Raw genomic sequence first — 13,599 nt, 5'->3', positions numbered from 1 at the left:
GGCCACAGCAAAGTGGGATCTGAGCCGCATCTTCAACCTACACCATAGCTCACGGCAACGCGGGATCCTTAACCCACTGAGCAAGGGCAGGGATTGAACCCGCAACCTCATGGTTTCTAGTCAGATTCGTTAACCACTGCGCCACGACGGGAACTCCCAGAAGAGCTTTAAGTCTTTGCTGAATATATACCACTGAACAGACAAGCCAGCTGAAGAGGGGTATAGAGTCTCAGCATCTAAGGTCGCCTACGTTTTCATAGCTACTAAATGCATTAGTAAACAAGGCTGCAGGAGCAATCATCCAGATGAGCAAATCAGAACCCAAAGCCCCAAGACAACCTTGGTAGCTAATACATAGTACTGCTTCTACCTTAATCTTTCCTAAGCTTACAAAAAGAAAAAAAAGGGCAGTATCCTGAAAGTTCTCCAAGGGCAGAATACTGAGACAAGGGTTCAAGAAGCTCTAAGCCACTTGCCCTTTTAATCTATTGTGGAGAGGATGTGCAAATGCAAAAGACTGTAATCAAGAGCTCACATTTAGTATTCTACTACAGCGGAAGTTCACCAGGGAGGGCTGAGAAGTAAACTGTGATGCAGACCAGGGCTTGAGCCATTCTAGCCCTCACAGGGAAAGGGACTGACTGGCTAGCTCTAAGGTTGAAATGGTAGATGGCAGAACTAAGGAACTAAGTAGAAGTGGAAAGCAAATTACAAGTAGCCAAGTACGTAAGACAAACTAGCACCAGTACCAAAACTTATAACTACTAACAGATGAGGATTACATGAGCTGAATTCTGAAACTTAACCCTAGCTTTTGTTTGTGACCTGAGGCTCAAGTTTCCTCTAGGTGCTAAGAGCCAGGGAAGAGGTTTATACAGGGATACTATGTGCTTAATACAAGAGGTTTCCAAGGAGAGGCAAGTCCAGTAGAATTTCTTAAAAAGCATTTTCTAAATATGGCAAGTAACATAGCAGGACAGGATAGGAAACACATGGAAAGAGGCAAAAAAGAACTAAAAGATACCGTAGTGCATAGAGCTTCCTACGCCACTCTATTCCTTCAGGGCCTCCAAATTAATCACTAGCTTTTATGAAGACACAGTAACGAAGAGGAAGTGCAAAGTCAGAAGTCTCAATGAATGTGATATAAGCTGTGTACAGAGCATTGTCAGATACAGGTTCTCAGCTCCAGAACATTTTAATCCAACTGCTTTCTTGAAATCTCCACTTGGAAGTCTCAAAGCACTTCAAAAGCTCAACATGCCATAATGTTCTCCACGAAACCTGAAACCTCCTCTGGTATTCTATCTCTGCAAATGGCACTACCAGCTATAAAACCAAAAAACTTAGCAACTCAACATCAAAAAAAGGAAAAAATGGGCAGAGGACCTTAACAGACATTTTTCCAAAGAAGACATATAGATGGCCAATAGGCACATGAAAAGATGCTCAATATCACTAATCAACAGAAAAATGCAAATCAAAACCACTATGAGATATAACTTCACATATGTCAGACTAGCTATTACGAGAAAAACAACAAACACCACGCTTTAGAGAAGATGCAGAGAAAAAGGAACACTTGTACTTGGTTGATGGGAATGTAAATTGGTACAACCACCATGGAAAACAGTATGGAAGTTCCTTAAAAAAAAAAAATAGAACTACTATATGATTCAGCAAATCTATTTCTGGGTATTTATTTAAAAAAAAAAAACCAATGTGAAGAAAATTAAAATACTAATTCAAAAAGATATGTGCACTTCTATGTTCACTGCAGTATTATTCCCAACAGCCAAGATATGAAAGCAACCTAAGTGCCCATCAATACATGAATGAATAAAGAAAATGTGATCTTTATATATAAACATATATCTCTCTCTCACATTTTATATGTGTGTGTGTGTGTGTGTGTAGTGGAATATTACTCAGCCATACAAATGAATGAAATCTTGAAATTTGCAAAAACATGGATGAATCTAGAGGGGTATTATGCAAAGTGAAATATGTCAAGATAGAGAAAGATAAACACTGTATGATTTCACTTGTATGTGGAATTAAAAAAATGAACAAACATAATAAAACAGAAACAGACTCATAGATACGGAAAACAAACAGATTGTTGCTGGGGGGCAGGGGAAGATAGGTGAAATAGGTAAGAAAAAAAAGGGCTGGGGAATGAGTGAAATAGGCAAGGGAAATAAAAATGTAAAAACTTGCAGTTACAGGAAGTTCCCCTGTGGCACAGCAAGTTAAGATTCCAGTGTTGCCACAGTGTGGTGCAGGTCACAACTTCAGGGCAGGTTCAATCACTGGCCCAGGAACTTCCACATGCTATGGGTGCAGCCAAAAAAGAACTTCCAGTTACAAAATATATAGACATTTCTCCAAAGATGACAAACAGATGACCAAAAGGCACATGAAAAAATGCTCAACATCACTAATTATTAAAGAAATGCAATCAAAACTACAATAAGGTATCACTTCAGACTGGTGAGAATGACCATCATTAAAAAGTCTACATATAGGAGTTCCTGCCATGGCTCAGCAGTTAACGAACCTGACCAGCATCCATGAGGAGGCAGGTTTGATCCTTGGCCTCGCTCAGTGGGTTAAGGATCTGGTGTTGCCATGAGCTGTGGTGTAGGTCGCAGACGCAGCTCAGATTCTGCATTGCTATGGCCCTGGCATAGGCTGGCGGCTACAACTCCGATTAGACCCCTAGCCTGGGAACCTCCATATGCCATGAATGCGGCCCTAAAATGAGAGAAAGACCAAAAAAAAAAAAAAAATAACAAAATAAATTAAAAGTCTACAAATAAATGCTGGAGAGGGTTTGGAGAAAAGGGAACTCCTCTACACTGCTGGCGGGAATGTAAATTTGTACAGCCACTATGGTGAACAGTATGTATGGGGGTTCCTTAAAAAACAAAAAACAGGAGTTCCTGCTGTGGCACAGTAGACTGAGGATCCAGCATAGTCACTACAGCAGCTTGGGTGACTGCTGTGGTTCAGGTTCAATCCCAGGCCCAGGAACTTCACGTGCTGCAGGCACAGCCAAAAAAAAAAAAAAACTAAAAATAGAATTACCATATGATCCCACAATCCCATTCCCGGACATGTATCCAGAGAAAACCATAATTTGAAAAGATACATGCACCCCAATGTTCACAGCAGCCCTGTTTACCACAGCCAAGACATGGAAGCAACCTAAATGTCCATCAACGGAGGAATGGATAAAGAAGAGATTTTAATCTAACTGAAGTAAATCAGAAAGAGAAATACAAACTATGATATCACTTACACGTGGAATATTTAAAAAATGATACCAATGAACTTACTTACAAAACAGAAATAGATTCACCAACATAGAAAACAAACTTATTATTACTGAAGGGGAAAGGTCGGAGGAGGGATAAATTAGGAATCTGGGAGCAAAATATACACGCTACTATATATAAAATATATGAACAACAAGGACTTACTTATAACACAGGAAATTATACTCAATATTTTGTAATAATGTATATGGGAAGAGAATCTGAAAAAGAATATATATACACACACATATATATACACACACACACATATATATATAAAACTGAATCATTCTGCTGTATACCTGAAACTAATACAATATTGTAAATCAACTATACTTGAAGAAAAAATAAAGGTTCCATTTGCTCTAAAAAAAAAAAAAACTTCCAATTAAAAAATAAATGAGTCTTAGAGATAATATGTACAACATGGAGGATACAGTCAATAATAATGTAATATATTGTATGTTGACAGGTAGTAACTAGATTTATCATGGTAATCATTTAGTAATTAATAGCAATATCAAATCACTGTTGTACACCAGAAATTAACATAGCAAGTCGATTATATTTCAAAATAAACAAACTCATGGAAAAAGATCAGATTTGTGGTTATCAGAGGCGAGGGTGGGGTGACTCAGAATTTTTTTTTTTTTTTTTTGGTTGTTGCTGTCTTTTTGCCATTTCTAGGGCCGCTCCTGCGGCATATGGAGGTTCCCAGGCCTAGGGGTCGAATCGGAGCTGTAGCCTCCGGCCAACGCCAGAGCCACAGCCGAGCTGCGTCTGCAACCTACACCACAGCTCACAGCAACGCCAGATCGTTAACCCACTGAGCAAGGGCAGGGACCGAACACCCACAACCTAGTCGGATTCGTTAACCACTGCACCACGACGGGAACTCCCTGACTCAGAATTTTATGAAAGCATTCAAAAGATTTAAACTTCCAGTTATAAGAAAAATAAGTACTAGGGATATAAAGTACAACATGATTAGTATAATTAACATGGCTACATATTACATATAAAAGTTGTTAAAGTAAATCCCAAGAGTTATCATCACAAAGAAAAAATGTTTTCTAATATTTTGTATCTATATGAAATGGTGGATTTTCACTAAACTTACTGTGCTATCATTTCATTATGTAAGTCAAGTCATTACTCTGTACACCTTAAACTTATACAGTAGGTCAACTATATGTCAATACAACTGGAAGGAGGAGTTCCCATTGCGTCACAGCGGGTTAAGGATTCAGCGTGGTCTCTGTTGTGATGCAGGTTCAATCCCTAGCTGGGTGCAGAGGGATGGAGATGTGGCGTTGCCATAGCTGTGGCCTAAGTCGCAGCTGCAGCTTGGATTCAATCCCTGGCCTGAGAACTTTCATATGCCACGGGTTCAGGGGGAAAAAAAAAAAAAAAAAAAAAATGGAAGGAAAAAAATCAGAAACCTAGGCCATCATCATTATATCCTTTCATTTGTACTTTACATGAAGTTACCAAGTGCTATAGCTTTTACCCCAAATAGTTCTATAACCACTACCACTACAAGTCGATATCATATCTCAACTTATACTCTTGTTAAGACTTGGTAACCAGAGTTCCTGTCATGGCTCAGTGGTAATGAACCCGACTAGTATCCATGAGGATGCAGGTTCAATCCCTGGCCTCACTCGGTGGGTTAAGGATCTGGGATTGCAGTGAGCTGTGGTGTAGGTTGCAGATGTGGCTCAGATCCTGTGTTGCTGCAGCTGTGGCACAGGCTGGCAGCTACAGCTCCGATTTGACCCCTAGCCTGGGAACATCCATGTGCTGTGGGTGTGGCCCTAAAAAGAAGAAAAAAAAAAAAAAAGACCTCATAACCAACCTCTTACCTATTTTTTCTCCCCCAAAGTCAGTTCTCTGTGTTACATCTAGAGTAAATATGTTAGTATCACTCTTCCTCCTTAGTTGTCTTCCCACAAATCCTTGGATAAAAGTGAAAATCTTTTAATATGAGCTGTTAACATGACCTATTTGACATGACCTTACATAGTCTGTAAGAGCCTGCATGATCTTCTACTGCCTACTTCACCTGCTTCAACTCACACCAGCCTTCTTCTCTCTTGCTATAGTTCAGCTGCAGTGGCCTGCTGCTTCTCTATATGCCTTGCTTGCCACCTGAGAACCCTCACATTTATCAGTTCCTCCACCTATAACACCTCTTCTAAAATATATACATAACGTAATGTTAAAACAAGTTCCCAAAAAAGTATAGAATGAGTACCTACACACACATGTAAACACACACACTTGCTTCATTTCTTTTATTATCAAAGCCTGATGGTGAAGGAGGGCAAAGACAACTCTCATCTGCTCTGTGAGACTCTGTCAACCTGAAAGGATGCCTACAAGGGTCTCAGATATTATCTCAGATCTCAAGTTTCCCACTACCCTCCAAACACTCATGAATAAAGTGATAGATAAACATAGATGGATAAAGGCAATATAAGTTATCTGAAGTTTACCTAGATAACATACTTTGTAAGATGGCAGGTGGCCATGACTAAAAATTCTAGGTGATATAGGTCTCAAAATATGCCTTGACAAATACAAATTCTGCTGGATCACAGTAAAACACATAGAACATATGTCTCCAAAGGCAGTGTACACAGGTAATCTCAGCCATTATCCTCTGGTCACACACCACAGTTACCAGAACCTCAAAAAACCCAACTTTATCAAGATTAAGCCTCCCGATTACTTGACCATAGAATTAAGGTATCTGCTATGCCAACAACAACAACAACAACAACAAAAAGTGTTTTATATGCCCCAGCCAAGCACAAGTGCAATCATTCCTGTGGAATGGCTCAAAATAATCTGGAATGTACAAGGCATGAGCTATACTCTTCAAAGAAGCATAGCTTAAAGTTATGCTTAGAGTCCCTATAAATCATGTTAAGTAAAAGCACAATTCTAGACTCTGAGAAAAATAGTAAAAAATAACAACTTTATATTCTTAAGGGCCAAGTACTAACTTTAAGCTCTTTACAAATATTAATTCGCTTAATCCTCTCAAGAATCTCATGAAGTAGGATACTTGATTAACTCCATTTTCCAATTTGGAAGCTGAGATATAAGGAGGTTAATGAACTTGCCCAGGATCTCAGAGCTAATACGTGGCAGATTCAGAATTCAAATTAAGGCAGTCTGACTCCTAAGTCTGTGCTTTTCACTGTACTATGTGAAAGCAAAGATGAGAGGTTCATAAAAATAAGGTCAGAACATATAAAGGTATCAAAAAGGACTTAGAATTTAAGACTGGAATAAACCAGGAGTTCCCATCGTGGCTCAGCAATTAACAAAGCCAACTAACTAGCTTCCAGAGAATGCAGGTTTGATCCCTGGCCTCCCTCATTGGGTTAAGGATCAGGCGTTGCCGTGAGCTATGGTGCATGTCACAGACAGGGCTCAGACGCCGCTTTGCTGTGGCTCTTGTGTAGGCCAGCGGCTACAGCTCTGATTTGACCCCTAGCCTAGGAACTTCCAAATGCCGCAGGTGCAGCCCTAAAAAGACAAAAAAAAAAAAAAAAAAAAAAAAAACAAATTGTAATAAACTAGAAAAGATCAACAGGTTGCAACACATAGCCCCCTGCCAAATACAAGGGCAATACTAATGGCCATTCTTATTACAGGCATATCATCCTCAAAGTCTGAGAACATGATGATCATCACTACTTGAAATGGCAGGGTTCTACGGTATTAGCTTAATTTATGTGAATATGACAAATTCAAACATGAATCTTAATTCCACATTCCAACAAAAAACCCTGACAACTTGAGCTTAACTGAAAACTCTCTAGCTCAGTAAGCCCCGGAAATTATGATGCAGAAACTTCCTGTTCTTAGAACCAGTGGGAAAAACCATTCTACCCAGGTTTATATGCTTCTCTGAATCCAAAAGCATCAGTAACCAGGTGGTCATAATTAGAGGAACACTGTGATATACAGGTTTCCTGCCAGCATCTATTCAGACCAGGAGAAAATTTGATTCAAATTCCACATTAGTATTCCAGATAGCTGAGATAACACAAATCTAGAACCACCGCAAATATCACCAATCAATCTACAATTTAAGAGGGTCAAACTATTACTATAGCCATTTCAGTGTTCACTAAGCACTTCCTCTGTGCCAGGCACAGTGCTAAGCTACTAACATAGACTATCTTTTTAATCATCACAATAGAAAGTAGTATTAGTCTTTGCATTTTATGGTTGAAGAAAGGGAAAGTTAAGGTAGTTAAGAAACTTTCTTTCATTATACAGCTGTATAATGGCAGTCACAACTCAAATCCAGGAAGCTGCCTCCAGAGTCTGTGCGTTTACACTATTCCAGGCTGCACACACTGCAAAGGATTGTACAAAACAGCCATAGACTTCCTGTAATCAGAGCAAAGGAATCAATGAAACCAGTATATCGCATTACTAGAAAATATCTTAATGGTACCAAGAATTAATGACACTTGAATCACATCACAGACCTCTCCTTTGATTTAGGTAATAAGTAGAAATCCAGAATGCTCTATTCAGTTGGTAAGTTAGACAACCAGAATCTTAGCAGCTGACCATAGCTATGACAATATATAATAAGAGTATTGTGCTCAAATGTGATGCAAGGAGCTAGAAAAGGAGAATTATATATTGTTGAAGAATTCAGGAATCTGATAATCATAAATAGCTAACTGGTCAAAAGCCATGCTCTCTATAACAACGCAACAGTTGACAATACTACCTCTATTTACAGATGCAACTGAGGTGATCCACAGGAAAAAAAAAATCTAATAAAATACCTGGAGGGGAATGCTGTCCCTGAGCTCAGTTCTAAAGCATCAGAGCAGAAGAAGAGGTTCTCTCCCAACTAGGATTTGAGGAAATACAGTGTGTCAGAGGCTGAAGAAGCCTCATTCATTTTCAGTGATCTCTGAACTGGCTGTTCCATTCAGTGAAGTCTAGGAAGCTCATATTCAGCCAAAAAACCCAGAGGTCCCACCATCTAAATAGGGTGGTGGAATGGAAGTAGACCTGGGGGTACTCTCAGGTACTGCTGGTCACAGAATAAACTGACATAACGGTTCTGAAAGGCAATACACATCAAAAAATATCTAAAGGTATATATATTTTGACACAGTAATCCTATTTCTACTAATTTATTCTAAGTAAATAATTAAGGGTATAAGCAGAGACTTGACTACAAAGATGTTCAGCTTAGCATTATTTATAACATTAAAAGGTTGAGACCAACATGAATATATGACAAAAAGGCACCGATTAAAAATCGGGTAATAGGAGGAGTTCCCTTCGTGGCTAGCGGTTAACCAACCTGACCAGGATCCATAAGGAAGCAGGTTCGACCTCTGGCCTCATTCAGTGGGTTAAGGATCCGGCATTGCCATGAGCTATGGTGTAGGTCGCAGACTACAGCTCAGATCCCTCGTTGCCGTGGCTGTGGTGTAGACCAGCAGCTGTAGTTCCAATTTGACCCCTAGCCTGGGAACCTCCAAATGCCATGGGTGCAGCCCCGAAAAGCAAAAAAAAAAAAAAAAAAAAAAAAAAATCAAGTAATAGGACTTTCCATTGTAGAGTATGACTAGTGTCCATGAAGATACAGGTACAATCCCTGGCCTTGCTCAGTGGGTCAGCGATCCAGTGTTGCCGTGAGCTGTGGTGTAGGTCGCAGATGAGACCCTGGATTCCCGTGTTGCTATGGTCTGTGGCTGTGGTGTAAGCTGACAGCTGCAGCTCTGATTTGACCCCTAGCCTGAGAACTTCCATATGCCATGGGTGCGTTCCTAAAGAAAAAGTAATAAACTCATACAAAAGAATTCTGAATCATTAAAAGTATAGAATAAAATTAAAATGGTAAAAGATGCAACACATACTGAGAGGCAAATTATAAATCACTATACATGGCATTATACCATAGTTTGTTCTTTTTTTTAAGTTTCCATATGAACTAAAGAAGACTGGAATGTAATACATACAAATGTTAAAAGAAGTTATCTCTGGGTAGCAGGATTATGGGTGATTTTTATTTTATTTTCATTTACCTATATTTCCCAATTTTCTACAATAAATCTGTATTAGTTACATTTATAATGCAACAGAAATACACAGGCTAGCTATGATAACACTATTATAAATTAGTTCAAAATGTAATTTGCTCTCAATGAACAAGTATCAATAACTGAGACCAAATTCCATCAGAGCCTTGTGGCTAGGAAGAATTGCCATCTGAGGATATAAAACATACAAAAAGAAAGCTAGAGAAAAAAATCCACTACAAAATACTGTCCACCCTAGGTTGGAGCAGAATATATATTACTGCAGCATTCAATATATGTTTGCTGCATGGATAATCCTGCTTACATTCAGGCAGGCACTTCAAGGAACCACTGCATTAAAAATAAATTTTTTTAACTTAGATTTGCTTCAATATATTTCTAATTTCTTAAAACTGTCAAGTTCAATTTAAAAAAAAGAAGACATGTATATTTAAATACAGTGATTATGTCAGCATAGTCCACTGAGGGTACCTTATACCTTGTACATCCCAATTACTTTGATCCACTCCATGGGAATGACCACAGTTGTGCTTGGCTGGGATGTTAAAAGAAACCCAGTTTTACTTTCCTGTTTACATCTCTACTTTAGAAAATGAAGACTCTCCCTCAAAAAAGAAAAAGAGCTGGAAAGAGGCAAGATCAATACACTACAGAAAAACATGATTTTTTTTTTTTTTTTTTGGAGCAGCAAGAGAGACCAAACTCCAGAGTTTTATCTAAATAATATTCTATACTTTCTATCAACTATTTTCACTAGACTTAACTAATTTCTTTTTAAAAATTACGTAACAGACATTTATTTCTGTTAACATCTTAAGTTTTAGTGACAATCCTACCTCCATTTAAAGGCAAAGGATCCAGGCAAGAAAGGTGATAATGAAAAAAGCTTGGGCTGTGAAGAAAGACTTGGTTTGAAGCCAGACTACCACTTGCTAGTTGTGTGACTCTGAACAAGTCATTTAACCTGAGTTCCATCTTCTATATCCGTGCAATAGGAATTAGAGTTTTTGTGAGAATTTAAAGCAGTCTAACACAATACTGGATGCAAAACAATACTCAAGTTTCATTTCTCTTTCCTTACCTCAGGACTGAGAAAAATGAGTAATTTTGGAACATGAGAGGGTTGGTTATCTGCATGTGGTGGAGGTCTTTGAACTGCTAGGGTACAATATGAAGGCAAATGATAGCAAACAACAGGGTAGAGGAAGAAACTGGGATGAGGAAGCCAAATGTAGACATGCTACTGGTTTCAGGTTGTGTAGTGCTTTAAAACTCCCCCCACTCCCCAATCTAGTTGTCCAGTCTTGTACATCAAGCTGTGCCTGACTGTCATCATTACTTTCCAAATAAAGAACATTCGGGGAAATGCAGGAAAAAGCAAACAACTCACAATGCATGCTCCTGGTGACATCCTTCCTCTTCCCTCTCCATCTTTATGATTCCTACAGTGCACACTTTTCCTAGAAACAGCAATCCCTACGAATATGATGATGTTCTACATAAGAATTTTACTTAAACTATCAAATTCAAAGGACCGAGATTCTAGAAGGTGCAAATGTCTTATTTGCTTCAATGGTTTCTTTGAACATACACATTTTACCTGGTAATGAAACCTTCGAGATTTTATCTTAAAACCATTTAAGGACATAATCAAAAGGTTTGAGTATCAAATAAAGGCACCTATCCATAACACGTCCTGTTCACAAAAGTGTCCCAGAAACTCCATATCAACTAAATCCCTGTTTATTTCTAGGAGGTAACACTGTGGTTTTCTGTATCCAACAGTACGCCTTACCTACCCAAGGCAATTATGCTCTCTTCCTCTACTCAAACAGAGCATCTGTTGCTAACACAACACTGAAGTCCAAGTTATTTTCACAGACAAAAAAAAGCAGCTGGTCAGGCTAATCCATTTGCTGACTAGCCACTATCAAGCTTCTGTAAGACTGTCCAGTTAACTTATCCTCTATTGTCAGACTGCATGAGTCACAACTTCCAATCCTCTTTCAACTAGGATTTAACAACTCTTCTTTGGCACCATGATTTGAAACATTTATTACGAACATAAACACAGAAAACATGCTTTAAACTTAAGAACAAACTTAAGAACAAAGGTTAAAAAAAAAAATGGCTAGACAGGATTAGAAAAATAGTTATACAAATTCTCAACTAAGGGATAATGTTATTTTGAAGTTGAGATTATGAGATTAGAAATAGCTAACAGACATTACTTATGCGTGCTAGGCACCAAGTGATTTTTAAAAATTAACACAAATTTCACAACCGTTGCAAGTAAAGAGAAGTTAAAGATAAGGAAATGAAGGCCTACAACAAATTACCCAACTCATTCAGTTCATAAATAGTAAGACTGAAGACCTGGCTCCAAAGCCATACTCTTAATAATTTAAAGCCCAAATCCCAATGTCTTACAAATCGCTATATATTCAAGTCACCCTCACTCTTTGCCACCTGCAGCATCTACGTTTCCTTAGGGTAAGATATCATCCCTGCTATTATTTTCACTGCAACATTCTACTGCACGAAAGAAAAATCACTTAGGGTGTATTACTACTGTCTTATTTCAAGAGAAAGACATTTCCACTTTGGTTTATGACTAGTTGAGGTATATAATTGATCCTATAGTAATTCATGAGAAAAGGATGCTCAAATTCAGAGCACTAAATTGGTTCTAAGCATTAACACCAGATGCTTGTTTTAAGCCATAAAACAAAATAAAGGGTTTTTTTATTAGAAATATTATTTGAGGAGTTCCAGTCGTGGCACAGTGGTTAACAAATCCGACTAGGAATCATGAGGTTGCAGGTTCGGTCCCTGACCTTGCTCAGTGGGTTAACGATCTGGCGTTGCCGTGAGCTGTGGTGTAGGTTGCAGAGGCGGCTCGAATCTGGTGTTGCTGTGGCTGTGGTGTAGGCTGGCAGCTGCAGCTCTGATTCGACTTCTAGCCTGGGAACCTCCATATGCTGCAGGAGCAGCCCAAGAAATAGCAAAAAGACAAAAAAAAAAAAAAAAAAAAAAAGAAATATTATTTGATGCCAATGAAATTCAACACATTTTCTAATACCGAGAAGTTGATTCTCTAAGTTATCTAAGATAGATCTGTATCAGTAAGAAAGAGTAGCTAACTCTTTGCTACCTTTGGGAAGACTGCACCTGGTACATTTGTATAGGTATTCAAACACAACATTTTGAATGAAACCAAAACGTTCAATTCTTAGCCTTATGGCTAGTGGTATGACCTTGCAAGACTCACAATCCCCAACTCTCGAGTTCTCATTAAAGTGAGAGATAACGCATGCCCTAGCAAAATAAGATGATCTACACTGAAATACTTTTTTAAACTCAATTTTACAGCACACAGAGTATTTTAGTACTTATTCTTTATAAACTTTAAGGCACTGTATTTTATTTATTTTTTTACTTACGTATATTTTGGCCCCACCTGCAGCACATGGAAGTTCCCAGGGCAGGGATCAAACCCGCACCACAGCAGCGACCTGAGCCACTGCAGTGACAATGCCAGATCCTTAACCCGGCATATAGGTGCCACAAGAAGACTCCAAGGCACTGTACTTTAAATTACATAATTCATATTTAATTATGTTACAGGATTTTTACAATAACTCTATAAAAATAGTCTATATCCACTGTATAGAGGAGGAAATAGATTAATCACAGTTAAGTGATTTTCGCCATATCATGAAGCCACATACAACAAAACAGCACCCAAATCTCTGGACTCCAAGACTTTGCCATTCCATTTGCTACGAACTAATGTCCATTCAGATATTATAAGACTTTATCTAAAAAGTTAAATAAGTTTCGAAATGTTTTACAGATATAGGCAGAGATATTTTAAATATATACATATTCAAAACACACAAAACATAATTTTTAAAAAATGTCTTCGTAATAGTCATGCAAATAAAAACTGAGTATACCTGAGTTTCAAGATGCACCCATATAATGAAATCACAGGACTTTTGCTAAATACTATACTAGTTTATACTTAACACGTCACTACAATATTCCCTCATCCCCCAGTGCTCCTCAAGGAAGTGAATCGAGGCAAAATTACAGAAAACATTGTTGTACTAAGTCTTTCCAGTACTTTCTATCTAATAATAGAAAAGAATGGCCTCTTGGATATGCCCTTGTTTTTCCTT

General features: G+C 38.3%; 1 protein-coding gene across 3 annotated transcripts in view; it reads right to left on the bottom strand.

The window, feature by feature from the left end:
- The window catches only part of FSD1L (fibronectin type III and SPRY domain containing 1 like), a 78,987-nt gene that overhangs the window by 64,234 nt on the left and 1,154 nt on the right, over positions 1-13,599 (bottom strand). The gene's annotated exons all lie outside the window — the stretch shown is intronic.

Source organism: Sus scrofa, chromosome 1, assembly GCF_000003025.6.
Source record: "Sus scrofa isolate TJ Tabasco breed Duroc chromosome 1, Sscrofa11.1, whole genome shotgun sequence".
Taxonomy (NCBI): domain Eukaryota; kingdom Metazoa; phylum Chordata; class Mammalia; order Artiodactyla; family Suidae; genus Sus; species Sus scrofa.
This window is presented reverse-complemented; position numbering and strand designations above follow the sequence as displayed.